Genomic DNA, 19,702 nt, shown 5'->3' on the forward strand with positions numbered 1-19,702 from the left:
CACATCCTTTTAATTATGTTTGAAATTATGAACATTGCTCAACATCATGAAAATTAAACCTTATTTTCAATAAGCAATCCTGAAAAATATTTGGGGGTGCTTAACTTTTTTCCAGGTGTATATATATAAATTTTTTAACATTTGATTAGTAACTAACTACATATATAAAATAAAATTGAAAAGTACCTCATTTGTGAATAAAGTACAAAAAAGGTATAGATTTTAAAGGAAAGTGTCTCCATTAACATTACACAAAAGCGTTGGGAATATTCCGTCCACCAGATATAATAAAAAAACGCAAATGAATAACAAAATAGTTGTCACGGAAGATCAATTAAGGGTTAATGTTGGGTGCTTTAAACCTACTACCATTCACCATCTTGAGAGTTGTGGGTATGTATTAACTCTAAGTAAAATTTTTAATATTTTAAAAGTAACATCAAAGCGGAAATATATTTATTGTTAAGTGCCACTCTTAATTTCTAAACTTGTTAGACACCCTTTAGACGATTATTACCAAGTAACGAGACCTATAAACCCTTACCTAAGTAATTCAATAATAACTGGACAGCCATCCTCTCTTTATAGTATTCACCCCTAAAACAAACGTAAGAATAAATAAATACTTACTGTGATGTCAATATTAAAATCTTAAAAAAAAGTTGACGATGATTACTGGCTGCAGAAGATGAATGACAGTGGGTATAGGGACGTTAAAGCATCCAACACCTTCCCCAATATCGTTATTCATTTGAGTTTTTTTTTCCTTTCCCTTTAAAAATTATACCTTTTATACTTTATTGATAAGTGGGATCCTTTTTAGTTTTGTTTTATACGTGTAGTTATTAACAAATGTTTCATAAGTTTATATACTTGAAATGTGTAATGAGTAATGTCGTTAGTTTTGTATTTCACACTAGAGATCTCGGTTTTGGTTTATATAAACAGACAGCTACACCCTTTTTTGAAAATCCTTAACACATCCATTTTTATAATGAATAGACAAAGCATTACGAAAAGTACTTTATTAAAATTAATTCAGTATTTGAAACAAGGCTAAAAATCACACGAAATTACTGATCGTTTGTATATATTTAGACATAAGAGACGATAGTTATTAACATACAGAATAGTATAGAGACAGACGAAAAAATAAACATAAATATTAAACAACAGAGAAAAATGAATAAAATAAAAAACAAATAGAAAGATACAGACAGAATATTTATTCAGTTTTATTAGATTATTTTTCCCAGCAAACAGAAAGCGAAATTATAATGTAAGTTGTTTTTTTCCGTTGCTCAACAGCGGGAAGCTGTCATCATGGTGATGATTTAATATACACAAAAATAATTTTAAACCTAAGCTTCTTGCTTGATAGTCGAGAAAAATTGTAGACAATATTATTTTGAACTGTAATAAAATTAATAAAGAATGGCTGGAAGTGGCCTAGTGGTTAGCATGCTTGGGCAATTAATCCGAAGATTCATGGTTCATGACCTATTGCCACGAAAACACGCTTCACACTTTGTTACCGTGCGTGCATTGTAAGAGTTATGTTCAAATCTCGTTATTCGGTCAGATAACAATAGCCTAGGATTAGCGTAGTTGTTATTCATTGGATGTGTTTCCTCTAGTCTGCGAGTTCAAAATTAGAGACGCCTTTCGAAGATAGCAAATGTGTAACTATGAGCGAAAATTCTGAAACAAACAAACAAAAAATAATACAAAATATTTGCGTCTACTGTAAAAATTCGTGTTTCTCAAAACTTCTCATATAACTTAAACGGTTTCAAAATAATAAATAAACAACACACAACGTTAAAATCCATACATAATTGTTTGTTTGTTTTGTTTGTTTGTTTTTGAATTTCGCGCAAAGCTACACGAGGGCTATCGGCGCTAGCCGTCCCTAATTTAGGAGTGTAAGACTAGAGGGAAGGCAGCTAGTCATCACCACCCACCGCCAACTCTTGGGCTACTCTTTTACCAACGAATGGTGGGATTGGCCGTCACATTATAACGCCCCCACGGCTGAAAGGGCGAGCATGTTCGGTGGAACGAGGATTCGAACCCGCAACCCTCAGATTGCGAGTCAAGCGCCCTAACCACCTGGCCGTGCCGGCCCAAGAATGTTTAGAGCTGCCATATATTCCAGGTTTAACTACTAGTATATTCAGTGTTTAAAAAACAACAAATATTTTATTCTATATTTAAAGCGATGAATAAGATTAAACAAATTTTAGGTAATACTAAAGATAATATACAGTTGATAATGGAAAAAGCTGGAATTTATAAAATTGAATATGAAAGTTTTTATATTGAACAGACAAAACGAAATTTAAAATATTATTTAGCAGAACATAAGGGATGTGTAAAAAGAAAGGACTGGAAATTCGGCCATATCAGAACAAAAATAGTAATATTAGCTCAACCAAAGGGCATTCGAAATGATAATAAAGTTTAAAAAAGATTATGAATCATTAAATACAGCGAAGGTCCGGCGAATATTTGCGTTAGAATGTGCTGGGGCCTCCTCTGAGGTTTATGCAGACACATAAACTTATACACAGGTCACATGATCTAGCTAAGAATAAATAAATATAGCACTTATGTCTTGCAAATTCATTCCTGAAGATGACGTGGTAAACTTTGAAAACATGTATCGTCCACATTTTAGAAATGTTTTTAATTGTGTGTGTATCGATTTTAACATTGTGTGTTGTTTATTTATAATTTTAACATTATACGCAAGTGCCAAGAAAATATCTATTTAAACAGTTTTAGCAACGTAGTTTAACATAGCACTAATTGAATTAATTATATCTTAACTAAATACTTCACATATCACAGTATCGATGACAAACAAATCAAGATCCGTCATTAGGGAAGATACAAGTATGATGATAGATAGACAATTCGATAAATAAATGGACATATATATAGGCAGGTAGATACACAAGGTTTGCTAGACTGATAATCAGTTAGATATTCGAATAACCAGAAAGACATCCAACCATATCTAGCTAAATAATATTACCATCACTCAACATTTACACGAGTAAAGAGAACAGAAGTAGGTTACACCAAGGATTAGTAGCTTGCACGTCCATAGTGCGCCATAGCTTGTATTTCGTATTGGTTTTAACTACGAATTACCTTTGTGTTATTCTCACAAGAAACCTACCTTATATTAGGTATTATGATAGATATCACTTGTTCGCATCAACTGGGACCGACACTTAACCATATTCGACCAGTGACGTCAGTGTTTCACGAACTTTGCGTTTGCAGTCAGTTACAGCTTACGATAAGTTTACATGCTTAGCAACAATGTATACAGTAATACATTGTTGAAAGTTTTACAACTTAAGTTTTTCATAAATGTGGGTAGATAAATTGTATGTTTTTCATTTCTTATAAAGATCAATTTAACGCTAAATTCGCGATTTTTCCAGGCCTAGATTGGTGAGCAGTTGAAGTTTGCAATATATGGTAAATTTCAAATTGACTACAAATGTCAGTACATATTTTCACTTATTCAAGGTTATTTGTCCTTCTTTTGTTCAATATTTTTCCATTTTCTGACCAAAAGAAGATTATTCTCTTTCTATGCTATATTCTGTTTCAAAAAGTTGAAAACTAATGCAAAACAGTATGGAAATATGAGAGGACGATCCTATGCGTTCAATTACTTACATCTGCAAAATCAAAAAGTGTTTTAAATTAATAAAATAGTCAATGTGAACGTGCCAACTATTCTTTGACAGAAACTTATGGAAGAAAAAAAAAGTGCGAAGATGGTTTCAAAAAAAAAAAAGAATTAAAAGAAAACTAGAAGTGAAAATAAATCTCCTTCTTCTTCAAATGCTGTTGTTGTTGTTTAGGTTTTGAAGATGTTGATTCAGATATTAATGAAACTCAAGTTTATACTTATCTATTATTCTCTTTGCTAAAACATTTTGTCTATTACTGCTCTTATTGAAGTACTTTTGGTTATGCTGTTGTACTGAAATATTTGAATTTCTGGCAAAATTAAATCGAAAATATCAGTCACTCTCGTCGAAAATAGGTCAGTTTTGACAATCAGTTCAGAAGTTGTATCAAAATCTGTTTCAGATTTTGTGTTATTTTGAACTCTTTAGATCAAAGTCTAAGCGACAGAACAATCAAAAGTGGAAAATTAATATTAGTCCTGATCGTGTGTAAATGTATCACCACATTTTAGACATTGTGGTCTGGTTAATTTACGAATTAAGGGTAAAGCACTAATGAGATATTAGATATTAACTTGCAAGGACAAACTATTTGAATGTATTCTATCAATACTATCACTATAATATATAATACTTAAATACATTTCATATAACAATGGATATAATAAAAGTAAATTATAGGGATTGTAATATTATCGCTTTTACTATTTGATGCAAAATCGTATGAACGAAAGGTAAAAAAAATTCTAGATTGCGTTTCAATGAAGATTGCGTTTCATTGTTGGTAAAGCTTTTGAAAGATGCATTAAGGTACAGTTTTTAAAGCGCGTTCCTTTAAAATGGCATAAGGGTGACTTTTTTATATCTTGAAACAACAACAACATCGTATTTGTAACTGATTATCAAAACGCTACAAATGGTGAAAATCAGAGGCGTATAACAACTCCTATAATTAAGGCAATACAGATAGTTTTGGGTATTTCATCTTAATTCTTCTGGTAACAGAATAATAATAAACACTTAATAACATCAAATTTATTGATCAGCTGCTTACGTCATGCTTGACGTTCTCCTACACACAAACCTGTTAGAAACATTGCAGAATAAGTATACGTCATCGATTAGTTAACCAATCACTTGTAAGATTGCTGTTTTACTCCGTTTGGCTGACAACTTAGTATTTAAAGCAATACGAAAATCTCTCACTACTTTGTAACGTATGTTGAAATTTTGTTAATTCAACATTATTACATATTCTTTAAATGATAATCAAAATAAGCACTGCGATAAGAGAAACAATAAACAAATAAATTATTAACAGAGCGACATCTTTCCAAACGTAACTATCGGAGTAATAACTAAAGTGAATGCAATTTTAGCCATATTAGTATTAAACCTTTGTCCAAAATCCTATCGAATAAAAAATATACGAGAGAAGGAAAATGCTCAAAAAAGGCGTTGTAAATCATTTAACATAGAGGTAAAGTAAAATTAAATAAAAAATAATACAAAACAATTACAAAGATTAAGATGGCCATTAATTAATAACTATATACTGAAACTTTCTACGAAGATTTGACCTAATAATCAGACTCTATCAATGTTATCAAGTTGATCTCTGTATAAAACAGAATATCATATCTTTTTCTTCCAATACTGTGAGTATTTAGTAACAAATGTATGTTATAATTACTTATAATAAAACTATATATACATAAACGTGAATATACATTATTTTCCAAATGTTAAAGGCTCGGCATGGCCAGGTGGTTAGGGCGCTTAACTCGCAATCTGAGGGTCGAGGGTTCGAATCCCTGTCCCACCAAACATGCTCTTCCTTTCAGCCGTGGGGCGTTATAATGAGACGGGCAATCCCACTATTCGTTGGTAAAAGAGTAGCCCAAGAGTTGGCGGTGGGTGGGGATGACTAGCTGCCTTCCCTTTAGTCTTTCACTGCTAAATTAGGGACGGCTAGCGCAGATAGCCCTCGTGCAGCTTTGCTCAAAATTTAAAAACAAACAAATCCAAATGTTAGAAATTTAGAAATTTTTAAAGCGACGATAACTCAAACCAAGTTTGAAAGTGGAAATCTTGAAGGCATATACAGAGGATTAACTGCACAAAAACAACATGCTAGCTATGATGGAAATACAGACTTATGCCAGAAGGAGAATGTCACATCCCTTCCCGAGTATTAGTAATCTTACTATACAATATTCTAAGATGTAGAGCCAAATTATATAAAATTTTAAAAAAGATCATTCACTGTCCTACGTGGGGGCAAAAAAAATTGAATAACAGAACGTTTAGGACAGTAATGGGCTTCGAAAATACGTCCTAGGTCAAGCTGGAGCAACGCTCTCATTTACAAAGTGAAAGTTATTGTTACGATATAGATTCCTCCGACCTAAAAGCCATTGCAACGAACCTAAACATATCCCGGTACCTGAAGCAAAATAAGCAATTTAGATTTGATGTTAAAAAATGGACACAAGCCAATAATTCTTATGTTTTTAGCTATTCCTCGAAAGTAACAACAGTTTTCATAAGAAAGATGGCCGAAGAAACCGAAATCTCACCAAGCTCATTCGACCACATACTTGTCAAGTTCCCCGATGAAGTTCCAATGGGCTTCTATACCTTTGTTCTACTTAAAAATGTGGCCTTAGGAACCGATGTCTAAGCACCGTGGAGGGTGTTTAGAAAGCTTGTTAACATGTGTCGTTGAAGATTAACCTTACCATATTTGCAGAAGCTAGAACAATAGAAATTGTAGGGTCAGGCAATAATATGTAATTGTATTCGTCAACTTCAGCACAATATATGAAGGAGGTTGTATTTTCAAAAACAACACGTGACTTTGAACATCGTTATTACAAGAAGTATAGCCTAATATAAGGGCGTTTTATTGAAGAAATTTTGATATTTTATCCTTCGTGCAAGTAAAAATATGGAAATATTTAAAGATAAATTAGAATGTTGTTCATCATTCTAGATGAAAATTTCGATGATTCTGATTATGAACTATCTTGCATTTGTTTAAAATGTGGTACAGAATTTTTAGGGCTTGCTTTTACATCAGTCTAACATTATGTTCCACCATTCAAAGAATTCGCTTTTAACCCGATTTTTCTGGTTTTTCTCAATTATTCAGACCTTAAAATGTGCCATTTTTCTAGAATTCATTTCAGCATTAAAGTACTATGTTTTCCAAACTTCGATTTTGTATAATGTATTATTTGTTAATTTATGAAAGATCTGTTTGTCATTTGCATAATATTCTTGACTGTGTTGCACTTTGAAATTTTACTTTACAATGTACTCATGCACCTTGAAAACCACACCCTTTAAATCCTAAGAAGCAACGTAACTGAATAATTATGTATTCTTGCATCAAGGAATGCGCGATATTTTGTACAAGAATATTCAAATATTCCAAATAGTACCAGGATGTCAAAAGGTGTTTTATCTCTCTTGATGTCTATTTGATACTGGGGGTATAAAGTAATCCTAATTTAGTTAAGTACCTTTAACTACTTGTAAGTTCAAACAAAAAATGCATTACAAAAATTATTACGTAGAATAAAATTACGACAGAAGTTATTCAATATGAGTACAAGCTTGAGTACAAAAGTTCTTTTACATGTGTCTACGAGGGACACCATTCCTTTATTAAAATTTATTTCTCCAAAATGGAATAATGTTATCAGTAGAAACTTTAGTTTTCTGAAGTTTACGGTTATTGCACAGCTCCATTCGATCTTTCGTCTATCACTAGCTGCAATACCATCTGTAAAATTTTAACGTCTAGCATTATGCTTCTGAAAGTTCATTCATATGAATATTTTTTGTCGATTCTGGGCTCTGAACATCTTATTAAACCCCAAATTCGATAATATTCAATATTATTATAACCAATTCTTTGATAGACTATTCATATATATGCATACGAGCACATTCTTAGTTTCTCATCCAAGCAGTTTAGTGTCTAAGTGGAAGTCCTTAGGGAAGCATTTATCATGTTCATGAACATGTCGCATTTCTTGTTGTACTTCTCATCATTGCTAGTGGAAGAAGATTCATATGACTAACGTTGTATGGGTTTCTTTCTTATTTGTAACAACATCCTTCAGCGGCCAGAATTTGAAAGAGCTCTTGATCCCAAGTGTAAATATGTAACGGACATATTTCCTAAGTCTCCTCATATTTAGAAACATTATAGATGCAAAATAAGCGATTTTGCATTTTTCTTCAATAAGCGTTAGTCCTCTGTTCCATGTCCAAACAGATTTGGGTTTATTCTCTAATTTGTGGTGAGTAATAGCACATAACGAAGATATATTCACTGTAAATCCGTGAGAAATTAGAATTATAGTGTGAAGTATTAAAAAGAAAGAAGATATTTTGAAAGTTACTTCCATTAAATATGGAAGATGAAAGAGCTTTTTTTTTGCAGTGCAAAATATAGAAAGATTAGTATCGTTGACCCTAAAATATTTGACTGTAATTAGCATGGTCCTTTTTTACTTCATAGCTTTCGTTAAAGCAAAATGTCTTTATAATATTTAAACAGCATCAAAGCGCGAAACATTTAAAGGGGAACCAAGCCACACGAATTATGTAAAAAACATAATCTGCAAAAACTGGACAACTTATCATTAAACAGATCTATTTCAATCCACATTTCTAAATTTTCCTGAACTGACCACAAGGTATGTAATTTTGTTATGAAACAAATGACACTTACTTTACAGCTATTCTACGAGCATATGTAACATATTGCAAACCTATACTCTTCTAACTGAAAGTAATTTTTTAAATAAAATAATTATAAACGATATACATTGTGTTACGAGTTCTTGGCTTCCTTACTCCCTTCTAACTCAGTAATGTCACATGTACATACGATTTGCTTCCTTACCCCCATTTCAACTTAGTGATGCGTATTTTTTTTTGGCTTTCCTTTTTTTTCTTAATTTATTATACGACTATTTTTCTAGAAGTCCGAGATTTTATAATCCAAAATAAATAAATAAAAATTTCATTGTTAAAAGAAAAGACGTGTTATAACCGGATCAAAACAAAAACGATTGTTAAACTGTATTTCGAATTACTATTGTTTAAAGGTTTTGGTTTAAAATACTTAACCTTACCTTAGATACCTGTACGGTTATTACTGATGCAACAAAAACCGCCCTACATAAATGTATTATATTGTAAATTGGACAATGTGCATTTTAAGAGAAGTTGTAAGCAAATGGCCCTTTGTATATTTTACTTTACAACCAGCAAAAAACACGATTTGTCGTAAGATAGTTCAGCGGTTAGCTTGGGGGTTTATAATGCTAAAATTTGGGCATGATCCATGTGGTTGACACAGTGAAGGTAGTCCATCGTCCAACTTTACGCTTAAATGAAACATTTATTTGCCCAAAGGAAAAGCACTTAATAAGGAATGGGTAAAAATACTTAAATTAAGGTTTCTCATAAATGTTAGCTATTTAGTAAACTTCATATTCCCGAGATGGTTTATCTCCAACAAGAGAGGCATCTGGTAAAGGAAGAATTAGAAATAGCTGAAGTTAAAATAAAACAAAATTATTGGAATTAGGTGCAGATATCCAAGTGGAGAAAATAGGTTACTGTCTTACATAGAAAACATTTCCGTCCTTCGATAACGTAATAAGAAATATTTAGTTATTTGGTAGCATGTATTACTATGAAAATTCTATGATAGTTGAAACTTCATATTTGAAATTTTCATTCAGGGAAAAGGCTACGGAAGCTTGCAACTTATACGAGAAATAGGTTTATGGTGATATGAAGATGTGTATAGAATGCCAAAAAAAAACCTGTAAAGGGAACAACATAAGCATATATTAACGTACAGAATTCATTTTCTAAGTGCTTTTTCTATTGGCATGTACTACTCTCGTTAGAAAGCTATATATTACTGTTTGTTTGTTTTGAATTTCGCACAAAGCTAAACGAGGGCTATCTGCCCTAGCCGTTCCTAATTTAGCAGTGTAAGACTAGAGGGAAGGCAGCTAGTCGTCACCACCCACCGCCAACTCTTGGGCTACTATTTTACCAACGAATAGTGGGATTGATATTATAACGCCCCCACGGCTGAAAGGGCGAGCATGTTTGTTGGGACGGGGATTCGAACCCGCGACCCTCAGATTGCGAGTCGAGCGCCCTAACCACCTGGCCATGCCGGGCCATATATTACTGACATTTTATGAATCACAACCTAAAACTGATTGACGCGAGGAACTGAATAGCCAAAATATGTGTAGTAAAAGCATGGTTTATTGTTCTAATATCTTTAAAACTTTTTATTTTAGTGTTAGATAAAAGGAATACAAAAAAAGCTCCACAGTTTAGCTCTAAAAACAGAGAGAATTGCTACAAAGAATATAATGTGAATTCCATCAATTAACTGTAAACAATTCTTGGAAATATTTTCGAGGAATTTTTGTCTACAGACAGAGTAAAAACTTGATTCGGTTTGTCTGACATTATAAAAGGATGTTATTGAAAGTCAGAAAAAAAAACAAGTTTGTTAAGCCTAACTGCTGCTTTTCTTACATTATCTAAAAACAATCTCTAATAATCGACTTGACCGTGTCCTGGTTGTTAGCTTATCGAATTGGGAGTCCTAGTGTCTCAGATTCGAGACGTGGTGTTACCAAATATCCTTCACACTTTCAGTCGTGAGTGCATTATAAGAGTCAAAGTCAACCCTACTATTCTGTTAAAAGTATCTACCTCGGACGACAAGTGCTGTTGAATAGTTGTCTTCCCTCTGATTTGCAGTTCAAAATTACGGATGGCTTTGCCTGAACCATAGAGATCTCTGACCTGACAGTTCAACCCACTTGTGTGTGTCAGTCAAGTGACAAAACAAACTAATGTCACGAACAGTGTAAAGAAGATATGTATATGTGCTATGAAGACAGAAAGGAACTGGTGGCAATTGCTATACTATAATAAATCGTTAGTGCATTAAAGCAACTTATAAAGGGTAAATATATAGTACTAATTAATCAAACAAAAACAGGGTAAATAAATATTTAAGATCATATAATATTTTCAAAATTTACGTTTTAACAGACTAAGCTTTAATACATTTCGAAACCTATGTTTATAATAAACGCAAGAATGGGTTTAGATTTTCCATAACAAAAAAACATTTATTGCATTAAAAGACGTATATTACTGTATGAAGTTAACTGAAAATCATCGTCACCAAAACATTTGTAAAAGCAGAAACTAAATGTTGACATAATTTCTACTTTTATTTCAGATTCCTACAGAATACCAAAACTCCCGGCTAAACCATATTTAATCACTGCTAAAGAATCTTTTGTCAAAAAACACCGAATAGAAATTTAGTAACGTTCGATATTTTACGATTGTTTTTCACTAACATTGATTATTACTAGCAAAACTTTGACTTTAGATTTTTATGTTTAAAATTCATCCAGTTGCTGTTTCTACAATTACCTTTCTATCAAACGGGAAAGATATAATACGGTCTAATCATTAATTTGAGAAAATTGTATTTTGTTCTGTATATTATAAAATCTAGCCTAACTTATAGTTCACTCTGTAAAGATTTCACTTGCGTCCTAATAATCAGATCCTTTAGCAGTGACTGTCGAATAAACTGTCCCTTAATGATTAAGTATACATAGGCTTTGTTGTGTATTATGAAAAACGTAAATTCCATGGTATAACAACACTCGGGATACAGCAGCTACTAGTGTTATCTATTTTTGTCTCATTTGTTCTGGTTAAAACGTATAGAAATTAATAATTTACTTATATGAATGTATAATCACAAAATAGAGTTTATAACAATCTTCCTGTCTAATATATTTTAACTACTATTAAGTTTTAACATATGAAGAATGAAGACTTTTGAAATACGTGATATGAGTCACTAACCAAAAAGTGAAAATGTGTAGAATACTTCTGAGAATACAGGGCACATGTAGTAACACTGATAAACCGTATATCAAAGGAATAATTTAGAAGAATAAATTGATAATATCAATGTAGATTCAACTAAAGAACAGCAGCGGTTATCAAAGGATTTCGTTTAGCAAACTACAAATTATGTCAGTTTAACTAAACTGAGTTAAATAACAATCAACACTAGTACCTTCGACTCATCGCACCGAAAACTACAACTGTCATTTAATATTCATTACCAGCAGTGGGTATAACACCTAAATCAACGGTTCATGTGTAATACGTATTGTACTATACACGTCTGTATTTCCAACTAATTAGATTCACCAAGTATAGCAACAATTATTCAACTGTCATTTAATGTTCATGACCAGCAGTGGGTATAACACCTAAATCAACGGTTCATGTGTAATACGTATTGTACTATACACGTCTGTATTTCCAACTAATTAGATTCACCAAGTATAGCAACAACTATTCAACTGTCAACCAACAAATGGCTTCAATACCATTCTAATTAACTCTAACTCTTCACTTGTACCACGTAAATGCAAGTTTATTTAGATAGTCTTATTTATTAATGCTCGAAATTATCAAACGATGTTCAGTTTTGATAATTTAGCGGTTTTAGTTTAAGATAATTTTTTCATTACTTTCCATAAGCATATATGTTAAGTTTAATCCTGTAAAATAAACAACGAATAAGACTTAATTACTCTGCGTAAATGAAATAAGAAAGGTGGAAGAGCTATCGCCGTTTCTAAACAGAGACAGTTCATCAAGCTCCTTGAAAAGGATAGGTCAGTTAATATTCAATGCATATTACTTGTCCAAGTCTCCAATCGTCATAGTAAGTATACTCAAGACATAATGTTAAAATGGAAAGACAGGTAAGGTACAATATATAGTTGTCCTTTTTAATGCATACAAATATTTTTGTAAATTAATCCTGTGAAACAAATTCATGACTCACGTTTTTGTATTTAGTATTTAGTATTGCAAGAATCCCCTGTTTGTTGTGGAAATAGTTTACAAACTTACATGTTTGTGTGTAGGGAGAGAGAAGTTAAAATATTGCTTCAATGATCAATGGCTTAAAACAGAGATTACAGACGAACTTTAATGCCACAAAGTGGCTTAGCGGCAAGATTCTGGGTTTACGACACTACAAATTGGGTTTTGATACCCTTGGTGGGTAAAACACAAATAGTCCATTGTGTAGCTTTGTGCTTAACTAAAAACAAAAAACACAATCGTACCTAAGAGACTAATGGCCGTCAACTAAAAATGCAAATCTTGAATCATTCACACAAAACCAAATATTTACACTGGTAACTGTCAATTATCAACAAAAAAGATCAAGATAACGTTTTAGTAACCAATTCAAATTCTCAAAATAATTAAATTATTAATCAAAATTGATTATGTACAAAGCAAACTTTCAGTCAAATCTTGAATAACAAATCACTAGCTATTACACACAACCCGAAAAACCCAACTTTATGAAATACAGAATGCATGGTCGCAAAAGGGTTACTGATAATTTACAACTAACTAATAGTATATAACTCGAATCCTCTATGATTATGGAGAAAGTCAAAATGTAACTAAATTGCAGACTAAAACTGAAGGTTTAAGTTCGCTGCTATACGATGTATTTTTATTTTTTTAAATAAAGTTAAATTGATGCACAAGTAATCTGCCAGTACTAACCAAAATGGAACTCAGATTACTGCCATTAAACAATAATTATGAGTTTCGGTTTAAACCAATGAATGAATCATATTTCCATACACATCATTAACAACCCATAGTAACATTACCCAGACCACATCGAAACATATAATTACTTTAAATAATGTGGACTAAACTTAGATAGATTTATCAGATAATACTTAGTAGCATGAAGTAAACAATCAAATGAACAGTAAACTGAACTTATTGTGCTTTCCATTTTGTGGGTATAATGGCATTCAAGAAAATGAGTCCGATTTTATTTATAATTGGTACCAATTACTATTAATTAAAGAATTTTAAAAACTACTGCTTTGACGAATTCCAGAATAATTTTGAATAGATCCCCTTCCTTATAATTAAAATCAGTTTTGAATAGATCCCCTTCCTAACAGATAACAACCAATTTTGAATAGCTCCCCCTCCTTACTGATAACAATCAATTTTCATATGACTTCTATATGTAAAAAATGTTATTACGCTAATAAAATAATAGCAAATATTTCGGTTATCATCATTTTGCACCACCAGTTGGCAAAATAGGCTGTTTTGCTTTGCTTTTCAAAAAAGCCAATAAACCTTAAACCTTTGAAAATATTTTATCAAATGCCATCAATAACTGGATAAATGATACACTAGAAATTCGAAACTTGATATTTTCCCTGGAATTATTTCTCGTTTATTTGTTTTCGCGCTGAGCTACACAATTGGCTACCTGCTTTGTGTCCACCAGGGAGATCTAACTCTGAACTGTAAGGGTTATAAGCTTACCGCTAGGCCACCGAGGACATTATTTTTCATACCTATTTAGTTTTGGGGTATCAGTACGTGTCTGTGTTAAGGATCTGTATCAAATTTCTTTAGATATTAGACGTGTGTTTGACGTTTTGTGTATTGCTAATATAAGTATTTATACAAGTATCCTCTAGTAGCTCAGCGGCAAGCTTCAAGGGTTTTTAACACTTCAACCCGGGGTTCGATCCCTGAGGTAGACACAGTGCAGATAGCCTACTGTGTAGTCGTTCAAAGAAACAAATGGATAAATCTGTCGTGTAATATTTTTGTTCAAAATGAGTTATGGCTAAACGCAAGTATTCTCAAACTCCTATCTTTGAGCTTGTTTGAAAATAAAATCAAATTTAGTAATTTCAAAGCTGGTATGAGAGATCCATTAGGGTGAATATGTGCATTATTAAGCTATAGTAAAACGACATTTGTGTTTGTTATAATGGATTTTGAAATTGATATAAAATTGGGTAACTGATACAAATGTCGCATTGTGTTCACAATAATTTTCAATCAACAAAAGAGATACAGAATAAAAATAGTTCCATAATATTTCACAGAATACACAAATAAAACTAAACATTAGTGTACAACTACCTAACTCAGAGGGAATGGGCATATATTTAGACAGGAACGAGCTGCACATTAAAATCTAACATACTATAAAATTTACATCATTAACTAATTTGATTTCATTCTCGTATAGGAATAACAGAACATCAAATTCTTACTCAAATGTTGCAAAGACTAAAAGTTTATAAAAATACTGTTAGTGTTAAGTACAATATGTCGTTGTTATTTCCCAAGCTTAAAACCAGTAACAAAATATATTTCTATATGATATGTTAACACTTCTTACCTTTTGATAGGAAAAGAATCACAGTAAAAAACGTACAGCATATCATCGTAAGATCCGTAAAAGTATTGTGTAAACGTTTACAAAACCAACACCAACCCGCCATAAACAATAGATATACCGTTATTAATTCATGCGCTGCACCAACCCGCTGACGTCATTCACTAGCGACATCCGCCATATTACGGTATCTGAAAGGACCGGTTAACAGTAAGCTCTTCACTCTCATGAATGATCTTGGACCTCAAAGGAGAGAAAGATGAGTGACGTATTCCAAACAACAGTCTCTTAAACTCTCGTTTCGCTGAAGTTAACCGATAACGTCTACGGTCTTACTGCATAATAATAAAGAGCTATTTTCACTTTTGTCGTATCTGAATTTTAGCTTGGTATATAGGAGCTTCGAACTCTTAAGGAGTAGCCTATTTTTAGAATAACTGCGCACATCTTTTGACACACGAAAGGTTAACTGTGTTGTATCCCTGAATCGACTGTTTCCACAGAACAGAAGTTGATCTAGTCACGTTTAGGATGAGCGATAATTTCATGCACTTTTTTACTGAAGAACGTCAACTGAACTTGTAGCCCTGTAAGAGAAGGACACTTGAGCTGAACAGAATTGGTCACAAGCAGCAATGAGAAAGTTTATTTGAGGTATCTGTGGCAGAGTGAGGGATCACACTGCCAGTCATGATGCAGGCACACGGACAGAGCAAGTTTCATCGATCGGGAGCGGCCCACCTTAATATTGGCAGCTAGGTGTGGGGAGGGCAAGTATAAGATTATATATATTAATAATTTCAACTTGAATAACTTTAAATGGCAAAGAGATAACATCGATCATCATAAACAATATACCCAAAAATGTGTATCGTTGATAAACAAGTTTTACACAATATTATCCTTAAGCAACCTGTTTAAAAATAACCGGATATAGTCTGCATAGTACCATTAATACTATTACTATTCAAAGCAGATAGTATTTTTTATAATTAACTTTTTTGAAAAGGTACTATAAATTACCATCAAAAATATATATTGTGAACAAGCAACAGTCATCAGAGTTGAGAATGAGCACGGCCAATTTCAGAAGATAAAAAGAGGAGTCCGTCAAGGATCTGTGATATGCCCTGATCTCTTCTCTTTGTCCAGTGAAATGATCATGAGAGATATAGAAGACATGCCAGGCATAAGTATTGGAGGCAACAATGTAAACAATATCAGATATGCTGATGACACAGTGTTAATAGCAGGAACGAAAAAAGATCTTTAGTCCTTACTTGACATTGTAAATAAAGAAAGCGGAAATATGGGACTCAGCCAAAACACCAAGAAAACAGAAACCATGGTTATATCAAAGAAAAAAAACAATCCAAATTGCACTTTATCATTAAATGGGACCCTTCTAAATCAAATCTACAAGTTCAAATGCTTAGGGACATGGATTACATCAGATGGCGGATGTCAAAATGAGGTCAAGAGCAAAACTGCAGAGGATAAGACAACTTTTATGAAGATGGAAAATGTATTGACTAACAAAAATATATCAATGAAAGTGCGCAAAAGAGTTCTTTGCTGCTACATCGCACCAATCTTGATTTACAGTTGCGAATCCTGGACAATAAGCAAACAAAATGAAAAATCACTCAATGTAACCGAAATATGGTTCCTGCGTAGAATGCTTAGAGTTTCCTAAAAAGACTGGAAAATATATGATGATGTTCTACGACAAGCAGAAACAAAAAGAAAACATTGGTAACAAAAGTGCGAAAAAGACAAGCAGCATTCTTTGGTCATGTGATGAGGGATGGAACACTTGATGACAACTGGAAAATTTGTGGGGAAAAAAAGTTGAGGTTTGACAGCGAGTGGACAGTTTAACAATTTGGTTACACAAAGAGAGGGTGACTGATGTAATCTCAAATGTCTGGGACCGGGAAGGGTGGAGGGACATGACCTCCTACGCTACACAGCACTGCACTTGATGATGATAACTATAAATTACATCATACATCCCTATCTACCCACACTTCCACCACTCATTTGTTCAATATCCCTAGATCCTTTTTACGTCCGTCCAGTACATCGTTTCTCAAACTTTTTATATAGCGGAACCCTTGTCCCCACCGGTCCATTTGGTAGAAATTAAATTAAATAGACATACGTCATACGTATTTAATCGGATCTTTGGTCATACATTTTTGTATAAGGATATGCGAGTGCTGACTTTTTGCTTTTGGTATAGTTTCGTTATTCATTGCAGTAAATAATTATTTTTCCAATGATTTGTTTTTCTTGAATATTCTCACGGACACCCCCCCCCCCCGAGACACTGGTCTAGCACAGAGTTTTTAGTAACATATTTGTTTTACGGTTGCGTGCACTTAAGAAGTTCAGTTATGCTTGGCAGAAGCACGGATGTTTAAAATTTTAATAAGACGACAAATCAGGGAGTTGCAATGTTACAAATAGAGGCGGGAAAACAATTTATAGAATGCATTTAATATAAAGCAGCAGCAAAGTCTATTAATACTTTCACGTAATATACAGGGTGGGCCATAACCAAGTACCAATAAGGGTACTAATAACGTTGTCTTTTATTAAACTTTATATAAGGACTCTAATGTCACAGATAAATTGATTAAGTTTTTTTTCTTTAATTTCCTTCATTGGGGATTCATTATGGCCCACCCTGTATATCATACTGAAGATGCGTTTAGCGAGACTTATCGATCTTACTCAACAAAACCACCTCGTGATAGATCTTTTAATTTCTTAGAAAACCTTCTTTACAAACACCATTTTCAGAAAGAAATTACAATTTTAAAGTGTTACTAAAGTGAGGTGAATAATTAATAATTATATATATATACATTTATACAAAAAGCAAAAGCTCAACACACTATTGACCAGATTTATTAATCAGTATTAAAAGTAAATTATTCAATATTTTTCTATTCCCTTTCAGAGCTTATAATGCTATATATCTGGTTATGTAGCTGTGTGCTTAACAACCAACAAAGACTAACAAAAGCCTATTTGTAAAACGCTGCCCTTACCTAATTCTTAATTTAATGGTTTGAAGATTTGTTTAATATATATTCCTGGTAACAAAGAATTTAGATACAAGTTAACTATAAATAACTTGAGTTATCTGCCCATAATACTTCATCGTTTATTATGGTAATACATTTTAACACACTTTTTGTTTCCTTGAAAGGTGTAATTTGTACGATATTATTCACAATCATATTAAAAAAAACAAACTATGTAGAGAACCAGCTTTAAAACACATCTTGTTCACCAAAAAAGACTAGGATAACAAAACAACCTTATAACACATTTTGTTCATCAAATGGAGTAGGTTCACATAATTAGTTGGATAAAACATCTTGTTCAGGAAACATCAAGCTAGGAGAAGTAATGGTACGCCGCATCTGTTGAACACACATACTAGGTCAAGAGTATCAGCTGAGCAACATATCCTGTTCATCAAAAAGATTAGGTTGCGAAAAGCAGTGTAATGCTCCATGTTCGTTAAAGTATTTATTTTAGGCCTCATGAGTCTGCAGTATAAGACACCTTGTCCATCAAACAACTCTAGAAAAGACAGAAGTATACCTTGTTTAGTACATAACCAACACTAGACTAGCCAGCCGAATAACACATTTCGCTTCACCCTCTACCAAGGCTAAGAGAAGCAGCATAATCATGCACCTCGTTAAGGAGAGACCATACCTCGTTCAGCATATAACCCACGTTAGCTAAATCATAAGTAATACACCACATTTTGATAAAAAAAATGTGTTTGAAACACAGTCGAAACGAGAATAAATAAGTATAAAAACAGCTAGACGTTGAGTACAACTTGGACAAGACTGGTTAGCTTGGTTAAACACCAAAATACAATTTAACCATGAGATCCCACAAATAACATTTTAGTTTATGCAGTATCTAATTAACAAATTATTTGTTTTATATACTCAGTAGTTAATTTTAAAATGGTTTCATCGACTGTAACACAACATCCAGTATTTATCTAAAGCAGGTTAGGTTAGCTGTTTTTAAATGAAATAGAGTGAAATTAAGAAGTGAATAACATTATGAAAGTTTCAGCAAATAATGTAAAGAAAGATCTCAGTAAAATATTTAGCAAGAAAATCACGAAAGAATAATAGTACCAAAAACTATGGAACAAAAATAAAATTAATCTGCGTGAAATTATCCTTTGTTTGGCTTCCATGGTTGTTCTCGTCAATGACTGTGGTTTCCAATTGACTGGATGTCAATTGTTGGATTCCAGTATCTGCTGCACCACTTTCTTTGATTTCGCCTTTATAAAGTTTAGATAGAATTTTGTGGTATTACTACTTCATTATGTGCGTACCTTTGACGCGTTAACTAGCTATTAATACCGACTGCTTTAGTTACTTAACATACGACTTAAAAGAGAATAGATTTACTAGTTGTTAAATAATATTTCGCGTCAGAGTTTAATTTGATTAATACAAGTTAGAAGGAGTTTGATTTATCATATATATATCACTATCTTCTACAGGAACTAATAATGAATGAGCTCTAATCACAAGTGAACCAAAAATTACAATTAAAGATAAAATAGATTAGAACG

At 32.7% G+C, this 19,702-nt stretch overlaps 1 protein-coding gene across 5 annotated transcripts in view; it reads right to left on the reverse strand.

Annotated features, from left to right (window-relative positions):
• Positions 1–17,286, reverse strand: part of LOC106461102 (sodium channel protein para-like) — a 229,094-nt gene extending 211,808 nt beyond the window's left edge. For all 5 annotated transcript variants that reach the window (XR_002610925.1, XR_002610923.1, XR_002610924.1 and 2 more), the window contains exon 1: positions 15,076–17,286. The gene's annotated coding sequence lies outside the window, so the exon portion shown is untranslated. The remainder of the gene's footprint in view (positions 1–15,075) is intronic.
• Between the last annotated feature and the right edge of the window lie 2,416 nt (positions 17,287–19,702).

This window comes from Limulus polyphemus, unplaced genomic scaffold (genome assembly GCF_000517525.1).
Source record: "Limulus polyphemus unplaced genomic scaffold, Limulus_polyphemus-2.1.2 Scaffold898, whole genome shotgun sequence".
NCBI lineage: Eukaryota > Metazoa > Arthropoda > Merostomata > Xiphosura > Limulidae > Limulus > Limulus polyphemus.